This window comes from Bubalus bubalis, chromosome 15 (genome assembly GCF_019923935.1).
Source record: "Bubalus bubalis isolate 160015118507 breed Murrah chromosome 15, NDDB_SH_1, whole genome shotgun sequence".
Taxonomy (NCBI): domain Eukaryota; kingdom Metazoa; phylum Chordata; class Mammalia; order Artiodactyla; family Bovidae; genus Bubalus; species Bubalus bubalis.
Genome location: NC_059171.1, coordinates 25148785 through 25173750, shown reverse-complemented (window position 1 = coordinate 25173750; position 24966 = coordinate 25148785). Strand labels below are relative to the sequence as shown.

General features: G+C 37.0%; 1 protein-coding gene and 1 long non-coding RNA gene across 2 annotated transcripts in view; both read left to right on the top strand.

Annotated features, from left to right (window-relative positions):
* ANGPT1 (angiopoietin 1) overlaps positions 1–24966 on the top strand; it is a 301739-nt gene that overhangs the window by 48141 nt on the left and 228632 nt on the right. The gene's annotated exons all lie outside the window — the stretch shown is intronic.
* Positions 18504–24745, top strand: LOC123329449. Its single transcript, XR_006544891.2, has 2 exons — positions 18504–21768; positions 21852–24745. It is a non-coding gene; the product is annotated as an uncharacterized LOC123329449 (long non-coding RNA).

The window sequence follows — 24966 nt, the reverse complement described above, 5'->3', positions numbered from 1 at the left end:
TTTTATTTTTTTCTTTTCTTTTTCTAAGAAATATACGTATGAGGACACCTTCATTTGCCCTAACTAGAGATAAAACCATAAGAAGTGAGGACAGCAATTATATCTTGTCAAATATTTTTTACCTAAAAGAGGCATTGTTTGAAATAAAATATCATAGTGCATTTCCACAATATTCTAGCAAATACATTAATTTTTACTCATCTGTAACATGATACTAACTGCATACTGTGATTATGATGATTTAAACAAAGTAAATGAAGGAAAAGCAATTAATGGAGTATCACAAATATGATTTGTTTTGCTATTACTGGTATTACTATAGCTGTAATATATTTCTATAATTTTCTGATTTTAAATAGGAGCACCTATATAACCTATTCTTATTTTCATATTCTTGGCAACATTCTTGGAAATACTTCAATTGTGTCAAGCAATTTTTCAAGATTTTTTTCTTAAAATAATATTAGACATCGTTTTGTTTGTTTTGGGTGCTTTCACTTTCTTTTTGGATGTTCTTGGCAATTTCATGTGTGCTTATTATTCTGATCCAAACCTGTGAGGAAAATATCCCACAACACTGCCCAATTTACAAGACCACACAGTGATTTATAAGAGTTCCTCCCCCACAGAGCCTTTAATGGGGAAAAACTCATCTATATTGCTGTGTCAAGAAATCACCACCTTTATCACATACCACAGACATAAATGAACCATATAAAAGCAAATAATCCTTAACTCCTCTACAGGAAGTGAGAGCAGAATTTGAACTTTAGCAGATGCTTAGAATGTGTAACTAGTTTTAGAGATCATGTAACATGGATATTAACAAGTAGTTACAGATAGTTTATCTAGTGCAATGGATTTTAAATCATTTTTGAAAAACTGAAATCTTTTAAACATATACAATATGGCATAATATACTATATAATTCTTCTAAGAACTCAAGTAATTTTTATTTCTATATCAATCTTATGTGGATTTAGATAGGGTACTTTTACCAAACTCTGTTGGGCTTTTAACCAAAATACTAATACATTTTCATATTTTAAACATTCTAACAATGATTGATCATTGAATTTACTCTTAAAAACCTGGATTTTAAAATCAGATATATTTAGCTACTTCTAAGCTTTGTTATGGGAAATAGATGGGGAAACAGTGGAAACGGTGTCAGAATTTATTTTGGAGGGCTCCAAAATCACTGCAGATGGTGACTGCAGCCATGAAATTAAAAGACGCTTACTCCTTGGAAGGAAAGTTATGACCAACCTAGATAGCATATGCAAAAGCAGAGACATTACTTTGCCAACAAAGGTCCGTCTAGTCAAGGCTATGGTTTTTCCAGTGGTCATGTATGGATGTGAGAGTTGGACTGTGAAGAAAGCTGAGGGCCGAAAAATTGATGCTTTTGAACTGTGGTGTTGGAGAAGACTCTCGAGAGTCCCTTGGACTGCAAGGAGATCCAACCAGTCCATTCTGAAGGAGATCAGTCCCGGGTGTTCTTTGGAAGGAATGATGCTAAAGCTGAAACTCCGATACTTTGGCCACCTCATGCAAAGAGTTGACTCATTGGAAAAGACCCTGATGCTGGGAGGGATTGGGGGCAGGAGGAGAAGGGGACGACAGAGGATGAGATGACTGGATGGAATCACCAACTCAATGCACATGAGTTTGGGTAAGCTCTGGGAGTTGGTCATGGACAGGGAGGCCTGGCGTGCTGTGATTCATTGGGTCACAAAGAGTCAGACACGACTGAGCGACTAAACTGAACTGAATGCTAGAGACCAAACAGTGAGTGATATAGAAATTGACCATGGTTTGCACTGTTCTCTAGCTTATTCAGTAATATCACCACCTAGTAAGCCAACCTGAAAAAACAACAGCCACAGCAATAAATAGTCACTCACTTGAAGGAGGTAAGTCTAATAATGATTAAGTATGATTTTTCCAGGCACTTTCAGGTACTTTTTCTTATTTATCTCATTTAAGCCTCATATTTCTGTATAGTAGATGTCATGTTCATCTTTTGAAATTAGAAAACTTGGTAACAGAATAACTAAATTACTTTCTCAAAATGACCCTTATGGCAGAAAGTGAAGAAGACATAAAGAGCCTCTTGATGAAAGTGAAAGCAGAGAGTGAAAAAGTTGGCTTAAAACTCAAAATTTAGAAAACTAAGATCATGGCATCTGGTTCCATCACTTCATGACAAATAGATGGGGAAACAATGGAGACAGTGTCAAACTTTATTTTCTTGGGCTCCAAAATCACTGCAGATGGTGACTGCAGACATGAAATTAAAAGACGCTTACTCCTTGGAAGGAGAGTTATGACCAACCTAGATAGCATATTCAAAAGCAGAGACATTACTTTGCCAACAAAGGTTCATCTAGTCAAAGCTATGGTTTTTCCAGTAGTCATGTATGGATGTGAGAGCTGGACTATAAAAAAAGCTGAGTGCTGAAGAATTGATGCTTTTGAACTGTGGTGTTGGAAAAGACTCTTGAAAGCCCTCTGGACTGCAAGGAGATCCAACCAGTCCATCCTAAAGGAGGTCAGTCCTGAGTGTTCATTGGAAGGACTGATGCTGAAGCTGAAGTTCCAGTACTTTGGCACCTGATGCTAAGAGCCGACTCATTTGAAAAAGACCCTGATGCTGGGAAATACTGAAGGTGGGAGGAGAAGGGGACAAAAGAGGATGAGATGGCTGGATGGCATCACCAACGCGATGGACATGAGTTTGAGTAGGCTCTGGGAATTGATGCTGGACAGGGAAGCCTGGCATACTGTAGTCATGGGGTCGCAAGGATTTGGACACGACTGAATGACTGAACTGAACTGAATATGTGATAGTCCAAGTGCATCTGATCTTGAATGGTTTGCCTTTGTGTTGCCCTACCTTGCCTGTTTCTTTGTCTGAAAAGACCAGAGCCAGAATATCTGGGTTTCTCTGTCTGTCCCCACCACTTACTAGCTGGATGACTTTGGCAAAGCTGCTTAACCTCTTTATCCTTCAGGTTTCTCATTTATAAAGTGAAGACAGTGATACCTGTCTCAGAAATTTTGGTTGAAAAAATAAGTGTGTAAAGTAAAGCACTTGGAATTACTTTGGGTACATAGTAAGTATTCGATTGTGTGCTCATCCATTGTGCTCAGTTGGAGTATGTTTTATTATAATGGTAGTGATCATTGATTCAGTAACCTCCTATTGTATCACCACTTCCTAGTTAACTTTTTCTTTTATTATCTCTCTCGCTTCAAAGAATTATTGACATCTGCTTTGTGCCAAGCACTTTTTAGGAGCTAACTTCTTTGCAACCCCATGGACTGTAGCCCATCAGGCTCCTCTGTCCGTGGATTCTCCAGGAGTGGAGTAGCATTTCCTTCTCCAGGGGATCTTCCTGATCCAGGGATTGAACCCAGGTCTTCTGCATTGCAGGCATATTCTTTAACATCTGATCCACCAGGGAAGCTCAGGAGCTAGCTTAGACTATATCAAGGAACCAAAAGAGGCATAGAGGGTGCCCTTATAGATTTACATTTTAGATGTTCTAGGTAGATCAAATAGACAATAGATGATAAATGATATGGGCTTCCTATGTGGCGCTAGTGGTAAAGAACCCTCCTGTAGCATGTTAAAAGGTAGTAAGTGCTATGAAAAAAAGAACAACACAGAATAATTTGAGTAGATGGTGACCAGCAGAAGGCATTTAAAGAACTGATGTTATTTAAGACTTGCAGAAGAGTTGCAAGAATAGTACAAACCAATACCACAGACCTGGCTCCATTTGCTTTGTTAATAAGTCTGTCTACAAAAATATGTGCATATACAGAATTTTGTTCCTCAACTTTTGGGAAGAAGTTGAAGATGGTGTGTCCCTTAACTTCTAAAATATTTCAATGTGTATTTCCAAAGAATAAAGACATTTAAAAAATAATTACATTGCAATTATCAAAATCAGAATATAAAATATTGATATACTTCTGTTATATAACCCAGAATCCTTATTCACATTTAATCAGTTTTCCCAGTAATGTCATTTACAGCTTTTCCTGGCGCAAAATTCAATACAGGATCATGTATTGAATTTTATTGTCACATTTTTCTTGTTTTATGTGATCTCTTAATCTTGACATTTTTGAAGAATTCAGGCCAGTGGCGTTTGGTTTGCTGCTGCTGCTGCTGCTAAGTTGCTTCAGTCATGTCTGACTCTATGAGACCCCATAGACGGCAGCCCACCAGGCTCCCCTGTCCCTGGGATTCTCCAGGCAAGAACACTGGAGTGGGTTTATTTCCTCTGGAATTGATAAGGTAACAGATTTTTTAGAAGAAAATCACTAAAATTATATTCAGTTTTTCTCAATACTTTATGTCAGGTGTCATAAGACACTGAGTTATTCTAGTGTTGGTGATATTAGCTTTGATCTCCTGGTGGGTGATCAATAAGGATTCTCCATTGTAAAGTCAACATTTTCACTTTATAATTAGTAAGTAACTTGTAGGAAGATACTTTAAGAATATTTAAATATCTGTTTCTCAGCACACTCTACCACCACTTTTATCTCTATTGATAATTTTCTAAATCTATTATTATTTCTGGCTCAGACAGTAAAGCGTCTGCCTGCAATGCAGGAGACCCAGGTTCGATCCCTGGGTTGGGAAGATCCCCTGGAGAAGGAAATGGCAACCCACTCCAGTACTCTTGCCTGGGAAATCCCATGGATGGAGGAGCCTGGTAGGCTATATCCATGGGGTTGCAAAGAGTCAGACACGACTGAGCGACTTCACTTTCACTTCACTTTATTTTACAAGGAAGGCATTTCCCTTCTTCAATTTCTTTATTTGTTTCATTTGTTAATTCAGACTAGATGGACTCATGGCTTTTTACTGAACTCAATAGATTATGATCCATTTTTTTATAATATTTGGATTCACACATGGTCCCAGATTTGATCAGTAGGATTTCCTTCAAGCTGGCTACTGTGACCTTTTGAGACATCTCCATGATTCCTTGAGTGCTTCCTTACCTTCTGACAATACCAAAATATTCCAGTTGATCTTATATTTTCCTGCCCCTACCAGGGAGTTAGCCATTTATCCAAAGAACTGTGTTTTCTTTTAGTAGAGAATGGTATGTGGAAATCAAGACCTGGGCACTGGATTTACTTATTCTTACTGATGTAACATTACTTCTAGGCCCTCTTAGAGAACAGTTAAGATAGATATCTATTTCTGTCTCATATGTTTATTTGTACATGTTCATCTGAATCTATGAAGCATGATGAATGCATGCATGTTTGTGTGTATGTAAGCCAGTAGTTCACATTTCTGTCTCAAGTTCCTTTATAATATTAGACTGTATTTTCTGTATAATCATCCTTCTCCCATACATGTAAGTATGTTCTCCAAAGGCAGAAATTTGATTTTCATTATCCATAATATATTTACTTAATTGCATGACTCATGAAAAAAGTTTCAGAATTGAATACTGATACCACTGTAAAATGTAAACACACTAAGAGTTCAATATTTGTTTAAAGTTTTTCTTTTTGCAATAAATATATGTAGTGATAGTCACATATCTTAAATGTGCAAATTGATAATTTTGTCACCTATGCACACTCATATAACATATAACCCTGTATGGTACATTTGTATAACCTCAGAAAGTTCCCTCATGCCCCTTCATCATCCTTGGACTGGAGGATCGACATGCAATTTATTTATTTATTTATTTATTTATATTTTTAAATTTTAGGTTTATTGAGGTATAATTTACATGCAGTCCTGTCATCTACCAGGCTCCTCTGTCCATCCTCTGGGATTATCCAGGCAAGGATACTGGAGTGGGTTGCAATTTCCTACTTCAGGGGACTTTCCTGACCCAGGGATCGAACCTGCATCTCCTGTGTCTCCTGCATTGCAGACAGATTCTTTACTCTCTGAGTCATCAGAGAAGCCCCATAAAATAAAGTTAGTAATAAAACTTGGTTTTTTTGTGTGCAGTTTTATTTTTTCCTCTTTTTAAATGTGTGTGTGTGTGTGTGTGTATATATATATATTCTTTTTCAGATTCTTTTCCTTATAGGTTATTACAAGATACTGAGTAGAGTTCCTTGTGCTATGTACTATACAGTAAGTCCTTGTTGGTTATCTGTTTTATACATAATAGTGTGTATATGCTAATCCCAAATTCCTAATTTGTACCTCCCTGCCTTTCCCCTTTAGTAGCTGTAAGTTTGTTTTCTATATGTGTGAGTCTATATCTGTTTTGTAAATAAGTTCATTTGTATCATGTTTTAGATTCCACATATAAGTGATATATAATATTTGTCTGCATCTGCCTGGCTTACTTCACTTAGTATGATGATATCTAGGTCCATCCATGTTGCTGCAAATGGCATTATTTTATTTTTTTATCAGTTCGGTTCAGTTCAGTTGCTCAGTCATGTCTGACTCTTTGCGACCCCATGAATCGCAGCACGCCAGGCCTCCCTGTCCATCACCAACTCCCAGAGTTCACTCAGACTCACATCCATTGAGTCAGTGATGCCATCCAGCCATCTCATCCTCTGTCGTCCCCTTCTCCTCCTGCCCCCAATCTCAATCTCTCTTTCCTTTCCTTATAGGTTATTATAAGACCTATTTTTTATGGCTGAATAATATTCTATTATGTATATATACTACATCTTCTTTATCCATTCATCTGGTGATGGACATTTAGGTTGCTTCCATATCTTGGCTATTGTAAATAGTGCTTCAGTGAGAATTGGGATGCATCTATCTTTCTGAATTAGAATTTTCTCCAGATATATGCCCAAAGTGGGATCACTGGATCATATGGTAACTTTCAGTTTTCTGGGAAACCTCCATACAGTTCTCTGTAGTGGCTGATCTATTTATATTCCCACCAACAGTCAACAGTGCAGGAGGGTTTCTTTTTCTCCACATCCCCTCCAGTGTTTATCATTTGTAGACTTTTTGATGATGGCCATTCTAATCAGTGTGAGGTGATACCTCATGGTAGTTTTGATGCACATTTTTCTAATAATTAATGATGTTGACTACCTTTTCATGTGCCTGTTAGCCATCTATATGGACATGCAATTTAAATAGGCTGACAAGGTAGGCCTGGTTGAGAAGTTGACAGTTAACTTGGAGGAAATAAGGGTGTGAGTCATATAGGTATCTAGAAGAGAAATTATTTAGGCAAAGAGATCAGTCAGTGCAAAGACCCTTAAGAAGGAACATGCTTGGTATATTTGAGGAATAATAAAGAGTCTGTAGCAGTGGAAGTGGAGTAAATGAAACAGAGAAAAGTAGGTAGAAAGGAAAGAGAGATGGAAGGAAGAACTGTATACAGAGCATAAGGGGTCTGATTGACCACTGCAGGGTATATTAAGCAGCTATTGCTATAATAGTGGTATGTAACAAACAACCTCATCTCCAGGAACAAGTGTTTATTTCGCATTCAGGAGTCAGCCGGGAAGTTGTGACTCTATTAAGCTTGGCGTGGATTGGCTGGGCTTGGGTCCAGGTTGCAAATTGGGATCAAGTCTGCCCCATATGTCTTCTCATTCTGGATCTAGTAGCTGTCTGGGCTCTATCATTCTCAGAGAGGATGGCATAGTGCAAAAGGAATGAATGAAAACATAAGATGTCTCTTGAAGCTGTGACTCAGAAATGAAGTCACATTTCTTCATTTCTCCAAAAGAAATGAATTCTTTTCTACCTATTTCATTGGCCAAAGAAAGACATTTACCCAGCCCAAAGTCAATGAACAAAGATGTGTATTCTGTCTACTCTTGGGAGAAATATTAAAAAGTCACATTTTAATACTAAAAGCTAAGGACATGAGTGCATAATTCTATTACAGAGAGGAAATGATGAGTTGGGAATAGTGTGATCTGCCACATAATTACTTTGCCTGTGAATGAAATGGGGATTTCAGAAGATAAGCCGGTTTAAACTTCAAAAGTGCCAGTCTGATTTCTGTACTGAAAATATGCCCTAGAGGACAAGGAAAGAGCAAGGAAAATATGTAGGAATTATCACAGCAATTCAGTGAGGGACACTGGTTATTCAGAGCAGGATGGTAGCTATAGAAATACAGAGAAGAGGTCAGATTATGGATACCTGTCAAAGGAACAATCAACAGGATTTCCTATGGGGATTGTAATGGGACATGGAAAGAAAATGAGGAATGAACAATAATTTTAATATTTTAAGCTAAACAGCTAGATTATAAGAATAAAGGAGCCTCGACTGAGATGGGGAAGCCTGTGTATAGTGAAAGATTAGGAGCTGAGTTTTTATTATTTTATGTCAGAGCTGCATACTGAGTATCCAAGTGGACTGGTTAGGTATGAAATTGTCAGGTCTGAAGTTTAGGAGAGAGATCTGGTTGAAGAGCTATATTTGGGAACCTTCAGCATATTGATGGTATTTAAATCCATGTCCCATATTCTTTGCAATAGCCATATAACTAACTAGTCTACTTGGTTCTACTCTTCCAATTTTCCAATTCATCTTCCATTCTACCAGCATTTATGTTTTGAAAGAAAAACGCTGATCCTATTACTCCTTGCCTTAAAAACCTAGTCATAGCTTAAAAGACAAAATCCAAACTTTAATATAAAGCTTCACTATCTGGCCACAATCTGTTTTTATTTTACCTATAAACTCCTGTTTATCTTTACAGGTCAGATTCAAAAGTCAACCCTTTTGTTCCATTTTCCTGATGGTCCAGGGAGCATCAATCTTTTTTTTCTTTGCATTCCCTCAGAACTCTTTGTATACTTCTCTCTGCATCATTCAGTATGATCGCCACTAGTTGCATGTAACTATTGTACACTTGAAATGTGTCTGGTACAAATTGGGATGTGCTGCAAATGTGAAATTCACATCTCATTCAAAGACTTAGTACAACGATATATAAACTATACTGTCTATAATTTATATGCTTGTGACATTGTAATATTCAGGATGTTAGTTTAAATTATGTATTAAAATTAATTTCACTTGTTTAATTTTTGCTTTTTAAATGTGAGCTGCTAAAATCTTTAAAATTGCATATATGGCGTCTCATTTATGACTTGCAATTGATTTCTATTGGACAATTCTACCTTAGAGCATTACATTTCTGTGATTACATCTCTGTTAATCACATCATTTTTTTGTTCTTCTGAAAGCTGAGTTTCTGAAGAGAAGTTATATTTGATTTCTAAGACCCAGTAGGATTATGCTGCTGCTGCTGCTGCTAAGTCGCTTCAGTCGTGTGCAACTCTATGCGACCCCATAAACAGCAGCCCACCAGGCTCCCCCATCCCTGGGATTCTCCAGGCAAGAGTACTGGAGTGGGTTGCCATTGCCTTTTCCGGTAGGATTATGACTAGATGCTTAAAAGTTAGCTGAAAGTTTCTGATTGTTGCTTGTCCTCAGACACTGATCTATAGACAGATTGCCTGTAGCATAAACATAAACAGAATTTGAAAATGAATCAGCATAGGAGGTTCACAGTATACATTTAGGGAACTGAAGTACTTTGGCAAAGTCACTCACAATTTTAGCTAATCACATATTTGTGTTACTAGTTCAACCTGTTTCCTAAAAGTAGTGCACTTAGGATGAAGTTACAAATTAAAATATTGTATTGTTTTGGTAAAGATGAATAGTTTTACATACATTTATAGTGAAATTCTTTGATTTTTTCCAAAGACAAGTTTCTGACTTCTACTTTGTAAGTAAAATCTTATTATAATGAATTTTATTTTAAAACATGTATTAATAGAGTATTAATCATACTCTATTATTCCTTTTGCTCTACTGTGAAATAAATAGAATATAATAATATATGTGCACGCATGCGTGCTCAGTCACTTTAGTCATGTCCTACTCTTTGTGACACCATGGACTGTAGCCCACCAGACTTGCTCTGTCTGTGAGATTCTCCAGGCAAGAATACTGGAGTGGGTACCCATTCCCTTCTCCAGGAGATCTTCCTGATCCAGGAATTGAACCCAGATCTTCTTCATTGCAGGTGGATTCTTTACTGCTGAGCCACCGGGAAAGCCCATAATAATATATAACTTTATGTAAACTGAAAATTGTAAATTTTTAATGAATTCTCAGGACCCAAGAACATTTCCAAGGGATAAAAGTAAGGGTAAATAAGTTTCTTCTTTTTGCTTTTATTCTTTCTCTCTCCCCATTATATACAAATATATCTATTCTGATTTTGGAAATAATATTAAAATGAATAATGCACTGAGCAATGAGATTCTGACACGATCAGGATACACTTAAATGAATAATCCAGTGAATAAAACAGTAAAATGTTTCCTGAAGCTCTGTGCTCTGATATGCTAGGGAATGTGATGTAACTCACATAGAGAGAACACTGTTGTAGAAAAAGCAGAGTTAGAGGGTGCAAATTAGGGTGTAGATGTTTGCTCAGGGTCCTGTTCAGGGTGAAGTGCATTGATTTTAATGATCGGTTCTAGATGTCTAGACAGAAATACCCCTGCAGGGAAGAAGAATAACATCTCAAGATATGTTAATTTGATGTAAATCTCTCTTTGTCATGCTGAATGTACCCTTTATAGTTTACTCAACAGGGTTTTGGTTTGTTATTTGGTCACAGGAGTGCTCTGCCCTTCAGAAAAGGAGTGGAAGCATAATTTATCTTCCAAGATAAATTAATAACCATTCTCTGAACTGCAAATCATTATCTTATGTGTTTTGACAGGGTAAATAATTTTTCTCTCTCATAATTGTTGTAAAGTGATAAAACTGATGCCTGAGTCTGAGACTCAAGAGAGTCTCTGCTAAAACTCAAATATTTAGGAAACTCTATGTAAGCATAGTCTTTGGTCTATATGTTTCTCTCTGTTCCCTATCAGGTTGACTTAACCAAATTTGAAGGAGTCTTCTAAGCATTATTGATGGTAGTGTCATAAAATTTTACCTATATATGCAAAATCTTCATATATGTGTATGTGAGTGTGTGTGTGTGAACACACACATACAGAGCTATTTCATTTCACTGAGGAAAAACACATTATGCTCGAGTGTTGACCTCACTTGGGTGCTCAGTAATGTTTAACACTTGAACTAAGTGACAGAAACAGAAGAAGGTTGGCCTGTTACCTTGACATATAAATGTATGCTTGAAAAGTGAGTAATTTGCTGTGTCCTCATTAACTGTGTGAAACTGTGAAAGATAAAGATACCTAAGGTCCAGTTTGATCCTAAAAATCTGCCCTTATTCCATAGGTGGTTGTTGTTCAGTCACTCAGTTGTGTCCGACTCTTTGTGACCTCATGGACTGCAGCATTCCAGGCTTCCCTGTCCGTCAACAACTCCTAGAGTTTACTCAAACTCAGGTCCATTGAGTCAGTGATGCCATCCAACCATCTCATCCTCTGTCATCCCCTTCTCCTCCTGGCCTTCAATCTTTCCCAGCATCAGGGTCTTTTCTAATGAGTCGGCTTTTTGCATCCTGTGGCCAAAGTATTAGAGCTTCAACTTCATTTTCCATAGGTATCCTAAGCCAAAGTAAGATGTACTTTCAGAACTTTTAGTGTTGCTAAATATCTTGCTCAATACTTAATAGTTTGAGGTTTGGGAGTTTTATATTTGGCATTAGGCACCAGTGCCAATGATTCACACATGATAAACCCCTGCATAACCTGCAGACATGTTGAGCCAGATTCTCTCTTCATGGAGATTTTCTGAGAGCAATTTAGAAAATTTTGGAAGCACATTGACTCTCCATGGGAACTATTAATGCATTTGCCATCGTGGGAACTATTAATTCACTTGCCATCAAGTGTACTAAATCATGCCCAAATAGTCTGAATCTGTACTTAAAATTCTGAAGACTTTAACCACAGATTATTTTGTATTCATCTGCATGGTAACTTGCATTTTTAATAATAATATTGATGACCCAGTCTCATTTTGTCTTTTTGATTAGAATAGTGTGCTAATCTAATTTCAAAAATCCAGCCTTTTCAATAAATGGTGCTGGGAAAACTGAATAGCTACGTGTAAAAGAATGAAATTAGAACACTTCCTAATACCATGCACAAAGATAAACTCAAAATGGATTCAAGACCTAACCATAAGACCAGAAACTGTAAAACTCTTAGAGGAAAACAGGCAGAACACTTGATGACATATAAATCAAAGCAAGATTCTCTCTATGACCCACCTCCTACAGTAATGGAAATAAAAACAAAAGTAAACAAGTGGGACCTGATTAAACTTAAAAGCTTTTACACAGCAAAGGAAACTATAAGCTAGGTGAAAAGACAATCCTCAGAATGGGAGAAAATAATAGCAAATAAAGCAATTGACAAAGGATTAACTTCCAAAATATACAAGGAGCTCATACAACTCAATGGTAGAAAAACAAGCAATGCAATCAAAAAGTGGGGAAAAGACCTAAACAGACATTTCTCCAAAGAAGACACACAGATGGCTAACAAACACATGAAAAGATGCTCAACATCGCTCATTATTAGAGGCATGCAAATCAAAACCACAATGAGCTGTCACCTCACACTGGTCAGAATGGCCATCCTCAAAAAGTCTACAAACAATAAATGATGGAGAGGGTGTGGAGAAAGGGGAACGCTCTTGCAGTGTTGGTGGGAATGTAAATTGATACAGCAACTATGGAAGACGTTATGGAGATTCCTTAAAAAACTAGGAATAAAACTACCATATGACCCAGCAATCCCACTCCTAGGCATATACCCTGAGGAAACAAAAATTGAAAGAGATACATGTATCCCATTGTCCATTGCACCACTATTTACAATAGCTAGAACATGGAAGCAACCTAGACGCCCATTGACAGATGAATGGATAAAGAAGTTGTGGTACATATACCCAATGGAATATTACTCAGCCATAAAAAGGAATGCATTTGAGTCTGTTCTGATGAGATGGATGAACCTAGAACCTTTTATACAGAGTGAAGTGAGTCAGAAAGAGAAAGATAAATATCGTATTCTAATGCACATATATGTAATCTAGAAAAATGGTACTGAAGAATTTTTTTACAGGGCAGCAGTGGAGAAACAGACATAGAGAATAGACTTATGGACATGGGGACAGGGGAGGAGAAGGTGATATGTATGGAAAGAGTAACATGGAAACTTGTACTACCATATTTAAAATAGATAGCCAACAGGAATTTGCTGTATGGCTCAGAAAACTCAAACAGGGGCTCTGTAACAACCTAGAGGGGTGAGATGGGGAGGGAGATGGGAAGGAGGTTCAAAAGGAGGTGATCTATATACCTATGATTGACTCATGTTGAGGCTTGACAGGAAGCAACAAAATTCTGTAAAGCAATTATCCTTCGATTAAAAAAAATGAAAAAATATCTCACTGCTCCTACTACATTATAAAGTATATGAAGGGTGCTTAAGTACTGAGAATTTTCAGTTTCAAGGAAATTTTAATCCAAGAATCAGAATTTATAATCCAAGGAAAATGTTAAAGATAGTTTAGTTCAACCATTATTTTAGGTGCCCCTAGAAGTTAATTAACTTCCTCAAAGATCGATCAATAACAGAGCTAGAACCAGGACTGAAACCCAGGTCTCCTAAATTATAGTCCCTGTCTTTTCCTCTATGTAATTTTGTCTTAAAAATTTGAACCAAAGAGATTCATTGGAATGGGGAAAATATGTTGAGCTAAGTGCTGTTCCAGACCTTCAGGATGGCCAGCACATTTCCCCTGCCCTCAGAAAGCTTGTGGTCTAAAGAGGGAGAAAGCTCAGTAAATAAGTTAGAGCAATTACCTTATTTCATATTCTGATAGAAGTATATAAAGTAGGAAAAAGGATAAAAAAAATAGTCTGTTATGCTGGTAGGTGATTGGAACATGCTTAATAGAGAATGATTCGAGGATTTTGCAAGAAAGACTGGGCTAGGCATTCCACATTAGGGGAAAAATATTTAATTCTAATTTCTGACATGTAGACATTGTGCAGATGTTACCAGAAATATGAGTATAGCTGAAAGAATGTTTACTTATTTGCCCTATATGGAAAAAATGTGGCACCTTCTTACAGATGCTTAACAGGCTCGATTACTAATACTCATGAGACATTGGGGTGTTTAGGCAAAGTTTCAGCAGTACTTCTATACTGCACGTGTATATGTTGAAATGCAATTATTGCCAGCTTTCAAAGCAATAGGCTGAAACAGTTATATTTGGGGATAGATAACTAAATAAACTAGATAAGGAGTGAGGGCAATCATTTAAAATATGTAAAGTTTTCCTAAGAGTTACCGTTTTCTAACAGAAGGATTTTTTTCAGAAGAGAAGCAGCTCACTTTATTTGACAATATTTTAAAGGATTCACTTTGCTGGTTCTTATACTTTCTTGACAAATATGTTACCCGGTAATGAAGGAGATCAGCCCTGGGATTTCTTTGGAAGGAATGATGCTAAAGCTGAAACTCCAGTACTTTGGCCACCTCATGCGAAGAGTGGACTCATTGGAAAAGACTCTGATGCTGGGAGGGATTGGGGGCAGGAGGAGAAGGGGACGACAGAGGATGAGATGACTGGATGGCATCACGGACTCGATGGATGTGAGTTTGAGTGAACTCCGGAAGATGGTGATGGACAGGGAGGCCTGGTGTGCTGCGATTCATGGGGTCGCAAAGAGTCGGACATGACTGAGCGACTGAACTGAATGAAATATAGTGGCAGGTATGGTACCCATAACGCCTTAAAAATAAACATAAATTAGAATAGGAAGAAAAATACAACCTGAAAGTGGGTTAGATGGTAACATTAAAAAAAAAAAAGAGTGCACTACCAGTTGGTTTTTATTGGCCTATACTATCTTTGCCAAAATGTTTTCTTTTTTCCTTTCCTATTACATTTTGGCTCATTTATATTGCCAGAGATACTAAGCATGTGATTACATTTTGTGGAGTTGCACTAGGGTCTCTCTTGAAGATGTGTGTATGTCTGTGTGTACACACGTGAAACATATTGAAGTATATTTTTAATTCTCCTTGGTTTCTAGATAGTACATGATGCCTAATTCTAAAAAGCGATGGAAGTCCTCTTTTAACAGGAGCAAAGATCTGACTTTCGTTAGGGTTGTGGGTTTGATGAGAGCTGAACCAAGCACTGGACCATGTAAGATTTCATTTTGTCATCACTACATGACTGAGGTCATGGCTCTCATTTCAGACTTGACAGATAAGAAAACCAATGCTCAGGAAGGTTTAAACTGTACACAATTTAGTGACCAAGCAGAGATACAAATAAGATCTGTCCAGCTCTTGAGTTACCTGTCCATTCAACTATGCTCTATCACGTTACAGAAGGTCTGAAGTGAATGGGAAAAACTTCTGTGGTGGAAAAACCAAGCCAAGAGAGCAAGTTGCTTATGCCAATTCATAGGAGGAATGATCAGGGTACAAAGAAACACAGAGGGAACCTGGTAGCTTTCTTTAAACAATGGAAGGATAATCAGGCCAAAGGACCTATTATGATTGATTTACATAATCCCTAAGGGTAGACTATGAACCCATATGTATGTGTAAGTTGCAGGGAAACATCACTGTGTGAAAGAATTTTCCAAATGGATAATGATAGACTGCAGTTGCTTCGAAGCTAATCAGTTTTCTGTCAGTGGACACATTCAGTCATATGACGTGTAACTATTTCATAGTCTATTACCAAAAACAATCAGAAGTAAAATTTTCTGTTTAATGAAGTTGCCTTTTAAAAAATTGTGACTGCTGTCAGTTGAGTAAACTATGCAGTTAGGTTAAATACCAAAGAAAGTGATTGAGTGTTTTTCCGAATAAACAACTGAAAGCTGATAGCCTAGATTATAGCCATGCTGGGGTTTCTGGTAGATATTCTTCCCTCCCCACCTTTGGTTTTACTTGAGTGTATAAAAGGTGACTTGGAAAGCATACCTCTTTTTTCTAGTTTTGAGTATTCATATTTTACATGACAAGCATATAACATGGCTGAAATCACCTTAATATGTCAAATTAAAGTTTATAAAACATCCAACATATATAGGTAGGACTTCCCTGGTGGCTCAGATGGTAAAACGTCTGTCTACAATGCGGGAGACCTGGGTTCGATCCCTGGGTCGGGAAGATTCCCTGAAGAAGGAAATGGCAACCCACTCCAGTACTCTTGCCTGGAAAATCCCACGGACAGAGGAGCTTGGTACAGGCTACTGTCCATGGGGTCGCAGAGATCGGGCATGACTGAGCGACTTCACTTTTACTTTCACTTTCACATATATAGGTATATAGATTATTCTGACTTCAACTAAACGAGGAAGTGTTTCTGAATGTGAATGTTTTGGTACCATCAGCTTATGGTTTTAAAGGACATATTAAGTTTTGTAGAAAACCTTTGATTTCCTGTTATTGTATTGTATATAGCTTTGGGCGAGTCATTTAAGTATATATACCTTCAGTTCAGTTCAGTCGCTCAGTCATCTCTGACTCTTTGTGACCCCATGAATCACAGCATGCCAGGCCTCCCTGTCCATCACCAACTCCCGAAGTTTACTCTAACTCATGTCTGAGTCAGTGATGCCATCCAGCCATCTCATCCTCTGTCGTCCCCTTCTCATCCTGCCCCCAGTCCCTCCCAGCATCAGGGTCTTTTCCAATGAGTCAACTCTTCGCATGAGGTGACCAAAGTATTGGAGTTTCAGCTTTAGCATCAGTCCTTCCAATGAACACCCAGGACTGATCTCCTTTAGGATGGACTGGTTGGATCTCCTTGCAGTCCAAGGGACTCTCAAGAGTCTTCTCCAACACCACAGTTAAAAAGCATCAATTCTTCAGCGCTTAGCTTTCTTCACAGTCCAGTTCTCACATCTGTACATGACCACAGGAAAAACCATAGCCTCGACTAGACAGACCTTTGTTGGCAAAGTAATGTCTCTGCTTTTGAATATGCTATCTAGGTCATAGGAAAAGTTGGCCATAACTTTCCTTCCAAGGAGTAAGCGTCTTTTAATTTCATGGCTGCAGTCACCATCTGCAGTGATTTTGGAGCCCCCCAAAATAAAGTCTGCCACTGTTTGCACTGTTTCTCCATCCATTTCCCATGAAGTGATGGGACCAGATGCCATGATCTTTGTTTTCTGAATGTTGAGCTTTAAGCCAACTTTTTCACTCTCCTCTTTCACTTTCATCAAGAGGCTTTTTAGTTCCTCTTCACTTTCTGCCATAAGGGTGGTGTCATCTGCATATCTGAGGTTATTGATATTTCTCCCAGCAATCCTGATTCCAGCTTGTGCTTCTTCCAGCCCAGCGTTTCTCATGATGTACTCTGCATATAAGTTAAATAAGCAGGGTGACAATATACAGCCTTGACATACTCTTTTTCCTATTTGGAACCAGTCTGTTGTTCCATGTCCAGTTCTAACTGTTGCTTCCGGACCTGAATACAGGTTTTTCAAGAGGCAGGTCAGGTTGTCTGGTATTACAATCTCTTTAAGAATTTTCCAGAGATTGTTGTGGTCCACACAGTCAAAAGCTTTGACATACAATAAAGCAGAAGTCAATGTTTTTCTGGAACTCTCTTGTTTTTTCGATGATCCAGTGGCTGTTGGCAACTTGATCTCTGGTTCCTCTGCCTTTTCTAAAACCAGCTTGAACATCAGGAAGTTCACGGTTCACATATTGCTGAAGCCTGGCTTTGAGAATTTTGAGCATTACTTTTCTAGCATGTGAGATGAGTGCAATTGTGTGATAGTTTGAGCATTCTTTGGCATTACCTTTCTTTGGGATTGGAATGAAAACTGACCTTTTCCAGTCCTGTGGCCATGCTGAGTTTTCCAAATTTGCTGGCATATTGAGTGCAGCACTTTCACAGCATCATCTTTCAGGATTTGAAAGAGCTCAACTGGAATTCCATCACCTCCACTAGCTTTGTTCATAGTGATGCTTTCTAAGGCCCACTTGACTTCACATTCCAGGATGTGTGGCTCTAGGTAAGTGATCACACCATCGTGATTATCTGGGTCATGAAACTCTTTTTTTGTACAGTTCTTCTTGTATTCTTGCCACCTCTTCTTAATATCTTCTGCTTCTGTTAGGTCCATACCATTTCTGTCCTTTATTGAGCCCATCTTTGCATGAAATGTTCCCTTGGTATCTCTAATTTTCTTGAATAGATCTCTAATCTTTCCCATTCTGTTGTTTTCCTCTATTTCTTTACATTGATTGCTGAGGAAGGCTTTCTTATCTCTCCTTGCCATTCTTTGGAACTCTGCATTCAGATGCTTATATCTTTCCTTTTCTCCTTTGCTTTTTGCTTCTCTTCTTTTCACCGCTATTTGTAAGGCCTCCCCAGACAGCCATTTTGCTTTTTTGCATTTCTTTTCCATGGGGATGGTCTTGATCTCTGTCTCCTGTACAATGTCATGAACCTCCATCCATAGTTCATCAGGCACTCTGTCTATCAGATCTAGACCCTTAAATCTATTTCTCACTTCCACTGTATAATCATAAGGGATTTGATTTAGGTCATACCCGAATGGTCTAGTGGTTTTCCCTACTTTCTTCAATTTAAGTCTGAATTTGGCAATATATACCTTGGCTTAGCACAAATATGACTAAATTACAGTCATAAAAAGATTGAGAATTTATAAATAGAAATGCATGTCAATATAGAATTTTAAAGCATCCCATATTTGCACTCATCTGTATCTGCATATTTGAACCTATTCAATGAATGAACAAATGGAAACTTACCTCCCAATAACCTTGAGCATTTCACTTCACACCTCTGAGCTGCTTCTTGTCTACAAAAAAAAAGGAATTGAATCTGAAATATTTCAAGTGTTTTTCTAGTGTAAATGTGTAAATTTGTAAATTTGGTAATGTATCAACTCCCAGAGAGAATCCAGAAATGCTTAAAAATCAAGTGTGATTAAAATAGGAAATGTTTTCCATAATCTTCTGTGGTTTGCAGCTCATGTCCTCTCTGCAAATCAGGATGCTTGAGCCCCAATTTTCATTAACCACCCACCTCTATGCAGACAATTTCCAGATCTTCCTCTTCTGCCCTGACCTTTATATTCTCCCCAGTCACAGATTTCATCCTGTTTATGAAACATCTTTACTTAGATGTTCTGCCATCACCTAAATCTAAACATGAAAAAAAAAAGAAAGAAAGAAATTCATGGTGTCCCTTTAGCCTATCTATTCTGCTTTTCCTGTTTTTCATTTTCAGGCAGAGACCCTGGGTTTCCCCGGCACAGTCCCAGTCATTCACATCTGGAGGCTAGCCTCAAGTTCTTCTGCTTCTTACTCAATGTTTTTTCATTCCTGTTTTTTGCATTTTCACAGTCTCATCCTTGTCCATGCCTCGTACTTCCAGATTATTTTAGGGGATTCCAAGCGAACCTACCTGTCTGTATTCTTTTCGTATTTTCATGGACTCTATGAAAGTTGTAGAATTCTTTCATTCAAATGCCTTTTGAGCAGCAAGACAAACTTCATTCCTGACTCTAATAATTTAGCAGCTGGTATGTGGCTTTAGGGTGGTACTTATTTTTATATATAAATTCCAAGCATAAATGTTTACTTATGTAAGTTCTATCTTTCATACTAAATTAGGAGTTTGTTTAAGATTAGAGCTGAGTCCTTCCCTCTCTTCTTCCTTTTTTCCCTATAGATTTTATCGAATAGCTACTTGTGTAAGACATTCTACCAAGCACTTTGGCAGATACAAATATGGATGGAACATGACTTTTATCCTTAGAAAGAGAACTCCCACTTCATAAAGTAAAGGAAACTAAAATTTATTGAGTATATTTATGTTGCTGGGTTTAGGTCAAGGAGTCTTCTTGAAAACTTTCTTCCAGCTTTATTGATATATATTTGATGTGTAACATGGTGTAAGTTTAAGATGTATAACATAATGGTTTGATATATTGCAAAATGACTATCTCAGTAAGGTTAGTTAACATATCCATCACCTCACATAGTTTTGTGTGTGTGTGTGGTGAGAATTTTTAAGATCTACTCTTGTAACAACTTTCAAATACATAGTATATGGCATTATTAACTATACTCTTCTTAAAACTTTGTACAGTTAAATTATTATTCCTACTTTATAGATGAAGACAAGATTAGAAGAGGTTAAATCACCTCTAAGTTTGTTGCAGCTTCCCCGGTGGCTCATAGGTAAAAATTTGCCTGCCAAGGCAGGAGACTTGGGCTAGATTCCTGGATCTGGAAGATCCCCTGGAGAAGGAAATGGGAAACCATTCCAGTATTCTTGCCTGGAAAATCCCATGGACAGAAGAGCCTGGTGGGCTACAGTCCATGGGGTCACAAAGAGTTGGACACAACTTAGCAACCAAACAACAAAAAAGGTTTATTGACTGTGAAACCCCATTTCTTCCACTGGCCTGTACTGGAATCTATATTTAATAGTTCTTAAATTAATGGCATTAATTCTAGTATTATAACAGCCTAACTGTTTTCCAAATGGTTGCTTGCAAGTTTAAGTAATTAAAATGCATCTAGACTTTCGGTTTCTTTTCTCATAAATAAGTGGTGCTGTGGTTACTGACATAAACAAGTTTATTATTTAGATCATAAACACTATTGTAAACAGTATTCCATGGAACACAGAAGACCTATGTATCTGAGAAACTATACAATAATATGGTATTATATTTAGATCTCACAAAATTATATTTAATTTTTAAAATTCATTTAAAAATGTACATTTGTTACTTAATTATGTATCATATGCTACTTTTTAAGAAAAAGATGTAGCATATAGCTATTCTCTCAGATGAATTATTTTGTTAATCCTGTCCTTCTATAAACCTTGGTAGGGCTTTTCTTAAGATGCCTATTATTAAACCAAATAAGGTATTTTTTTCCCTCCAAGACCACACACCACATAAAATAGATTTGTATCTGGAGTGATTTTGTCAACAGTTGTCAAAAGAACATCAGATAATTTCTGTGATAGCCATGGCTCAAAATCTCTATCAGGTTGAGAGGTAAATAGTATAGATAAACATGTGTTTTTTTCCTGCCTGCCAATTCACTGTCTTTCAAGATTACTTTAATAAATAATTACAGTGTATGATAAAAGTTCTTCGGTTCCTTTGTTTACAGTAAAACCACTGCCTCTCTACTGTAAACCTATTTTGTGAGAACATGATATTTAAAAATTTTGCATAGAAATTATCAAATTATTTCTGATAAGTATTTAAATGTTTGTATAAAGCTAAACAATCTTTATCAGGAAAAACCTCTGTAATTATTTAAAATGAGATTAAGACAAACTCCCTCCAAAGATGAATAAAGGTAGAGATAATAAAGATTAAGATAGTGACAAAGAAGAAATGAATAAGGAGGAAGGTGGAGGGAAAGGAAGGGAAAGGGAAAATAATAATGAAGCTAAAATATGAGTTTCCACATGGATCATTATTGACAGAAGTTTGTGTGATTCCTTGTCTGTCCCTGCATTGTGAAACACACAGGAGTTTCCTTCTTTCCTAGGCTTAGATAGCATTATGGATGGTTAAGATTTTCTGTACCTACAAGTTCTTAAGAGTAACCGAGTTAGGTAAGGGTTGCAGACTAAACTCCATACAGTAGTTACCAGCACAGGATTTTCCTGACACCAGAGAGAAATAATCATCTAGTTCCGGCAGGTCAAAGCAGGCTGGAGAGAAATGCCCTCCAACAATCCCCCCCCATAGAGTCTGATGTCTGGTAAGTAAACTTCAGTTCCAGTACTATCAGTCCTTTGCTTTTCAGAAACACTTAATTCAACTAATTTTTTTTTTTTTTTTTAGTCCTAGATAAAAGGATACCTGCCTGTCCTCTTAGTGTCTGCTCTAGTCCATCTGCCATCATCTGCTATGCTTGGTGATTTATCACTTCCATAGCTTGTCAATTAAAATTGCTTACAAAGACAAAATCTGCAATACTGTCTCTAGCATGTTTAATAGAGTTTGGTTAAGTAAACATCCTCAACCAAAGCAGCAAGAGATCTTAAAATAAACAGAGCTACTGTGCCAAGTTCACAATTACTTACATATTTAGTGCTCTGCCCATCTTCTAAGCACAGTCATTAAAACCAGATTTGTGTACTTAATGTAATTGTCTTGAAACCATAGCTGTTTAAATACTATAGGCCATTTACATACTTGAACCTTTTTTATTCTCTTTACTCCTTCAGTTTTAAAATAAAAACTGGAATTTGTTTCACAGCGCTTATTTCAAAGTATATGGTAACAACTCTCTAGAACAAGCCAGACCAAATTACTGATCCCAGTAGAGTCAACTATTCGTTGGGAGAGACACACTGTTGTTCAGATTCTCCAAACCAAGTGTTCTTTGGGAGAGTACTGAGAAGTTTCAAATCCCAAATTAGAAGGGTAACATAGTTAGTTTCTTAAAAGCCCAGTTAAAATGACAACCAAAAAATATCAGTATAAAATGTAGTAATATAAGCAGTATTAGGTATATATATAAATTTTGAAGAAAGTCTGCCCTGGAGATATAATCTTACCTCACTGGCTCTCAGTTTCTGGCCTGGGAAATAGTGGCAATGGTGAGAAATGTAGCTATATTGGAATGTGATTTTTTAAATTAAAGATAATAGTATAATGAAGTTATTCACATATTTATGTTCAATAAGTGTTAGCTATTATAGTGTTCAAATATATTAGAATATAATTCCAATTTTATATTTCCGTCATTGTTCACATTCATGCAAGTAAGTTGTTGATTTTCAAATATTTCTGTCATATATTTATCTAGGAATTTATATTCATCTGTTAACTATAGTGGCTTGTTCTTGCTCCAGTACGAATACTTCAAGCTAAGACATTCCATTGAAGGAGTGGATGATGCACATAAAATGAACACAGAATCTGAGGAGCTGTCCTCATGGGTCAGCGTTGAGTTCTATTTTGTTTAACTATATCATTAGTGAACTGAGAAAAGGAAGTAAGTAGCATGAGAAACATATCTGAAGATGATAAATGAAGATGAACTTCAAATTCCCAGGAGAGGAGAATATAAATAGATTCTCAGAAAGTTCTGAAATTGGTAGCAAAGAAAGAAATGTAGACCTAAATAACAATCTTCCATATAAGCACATGAGCATTTTAATAATGTGAGACCCAGAAAGAGGAAAGAGCTAAGCTGATAGATAGTACAAATAGTTCAACTTGCCAATGGCACAGAAGCCCAAAAGAACATAGTATGCGTTCTCTAATATTAAATGCAATCTACCTTTCTCATTTCTTAAATGTATCAATATTTCCCTTGTAGCTCAGTCGGTAAAGAATCTGCCTACAGTTCAAGAACTCAGGTTCAATTCCTGATTGGGAAATTTCCCTGGAGAAGAAAATGGCAACCCCCTCCAGTACTCTTGCCTGGAGAATTCCATGAACAGAGAAGCCTAGCAGGCTATAGTCCATGGAGTTGCAAAAGAGTCGGACGCGAATGAGCGACTAGCGCACAAATGTAATTATGAAATTGAGGAGATTACAGTCTAGCATAGTGCTGAGAAGGTCTTAGGTTTGAGACACAGCACTGGTATGAGTTGTGTGGCCTTCTGCTTCTGTAAAATAAAGCGAATTATATTACATACTTCGTAGGGTTGTTTTGATGGTAAAATGAGTGTAGCATGAGATTGTGAATTTCATGAGCTCAGTAGTGGTGGCGGTTTGCTCACAGTTGTGTCTCCATCATCTGTTGTGATGCCTGACATGTGATGGGCAATGAACACAAGTATTTTGAGATATAATATTGAATCACAGTGTTGTTTTGAAGGTTAGGTAATATATATGAGGAAATATCTTGAGCTTTTATTTATTTACTTTATTACTTAACTGCCTCCTTTCCTAGGATGCCGGCTCCATGCGAGCAAGAAAATTGCTTTCTTATTCCTTGCTATATTCCCAGTGTCTAGAACTTTGGCATTCAAATGTGGTTATCCAGCCAGTGCATTGATCACCTGGGAGTTTGTTGAAATGGTAGAATTATGGATCTAGGTCCAAACCTGCTGAATTAGAATCTGCATTTACTATCCACTGATAATTCTTAAACACATTAAATTCAAGAAGCACTGGTTTATCCTGTCCCTAGTATTTTCTCTATAGACTGTTATTGGATAAATGACTGCAAATTATATATTAGATTTAGCAGATTTAGCATGTATAAAATTTATATTTAGCAGATTTAAAATTCTTACTACATGTACACATCATGTTCTTAATAGCTTCATGAGGTATAATTTACATACCATAAAACTCACCCATTTAAAATATAAATCCAATGACTTTTAGCAAATTTACAGAGTAGTGCAACCAGTCCTACAATCTAATTTCAGGAAATTTCCATGATTCTAAAAAAAAGTTCCCATCTGCAGTCGTTCCCCATTTCCAACCTCAATCCCAAAACCAACTACTCTAATAATATTGTTTTAATATCCACCCACCCATTTTCTATTTTAGATAGAGAATAACTGAAGGGAGAACAAATAAATCTCTTCCATTCATACTTCAGTAAATAAGAATGATTCTTGAATGAGTTTCACTAAATAAGAATGATTCTTGAATGAGTTTCACTGTGATTTAACTTGCCATTAACCACATCTAAATGGAATTGATAAACAACTAAGAATTCAAATGTGGTTCAAGACAGATGTTTACCACTTTCAGGGAACAAAACATTTTCAAATAGTTTTTTTTCCCTAAACTTATTGAGCACACATTTACAAGCAAACATTATCAGTCTAACAAAAACAGAAGCCAAAAGATTTTAGTCTTCTTTAATACGCTAATTACAAATCATTGCTTATCCAATCAGGGCCAGTCCCTAGGCCAGTTTACAAGCTTTAACTTAAGTTGCTTTTTGATGTTTTGTATGTCTTTAGAAATTTGCGTTAGCTGAGAC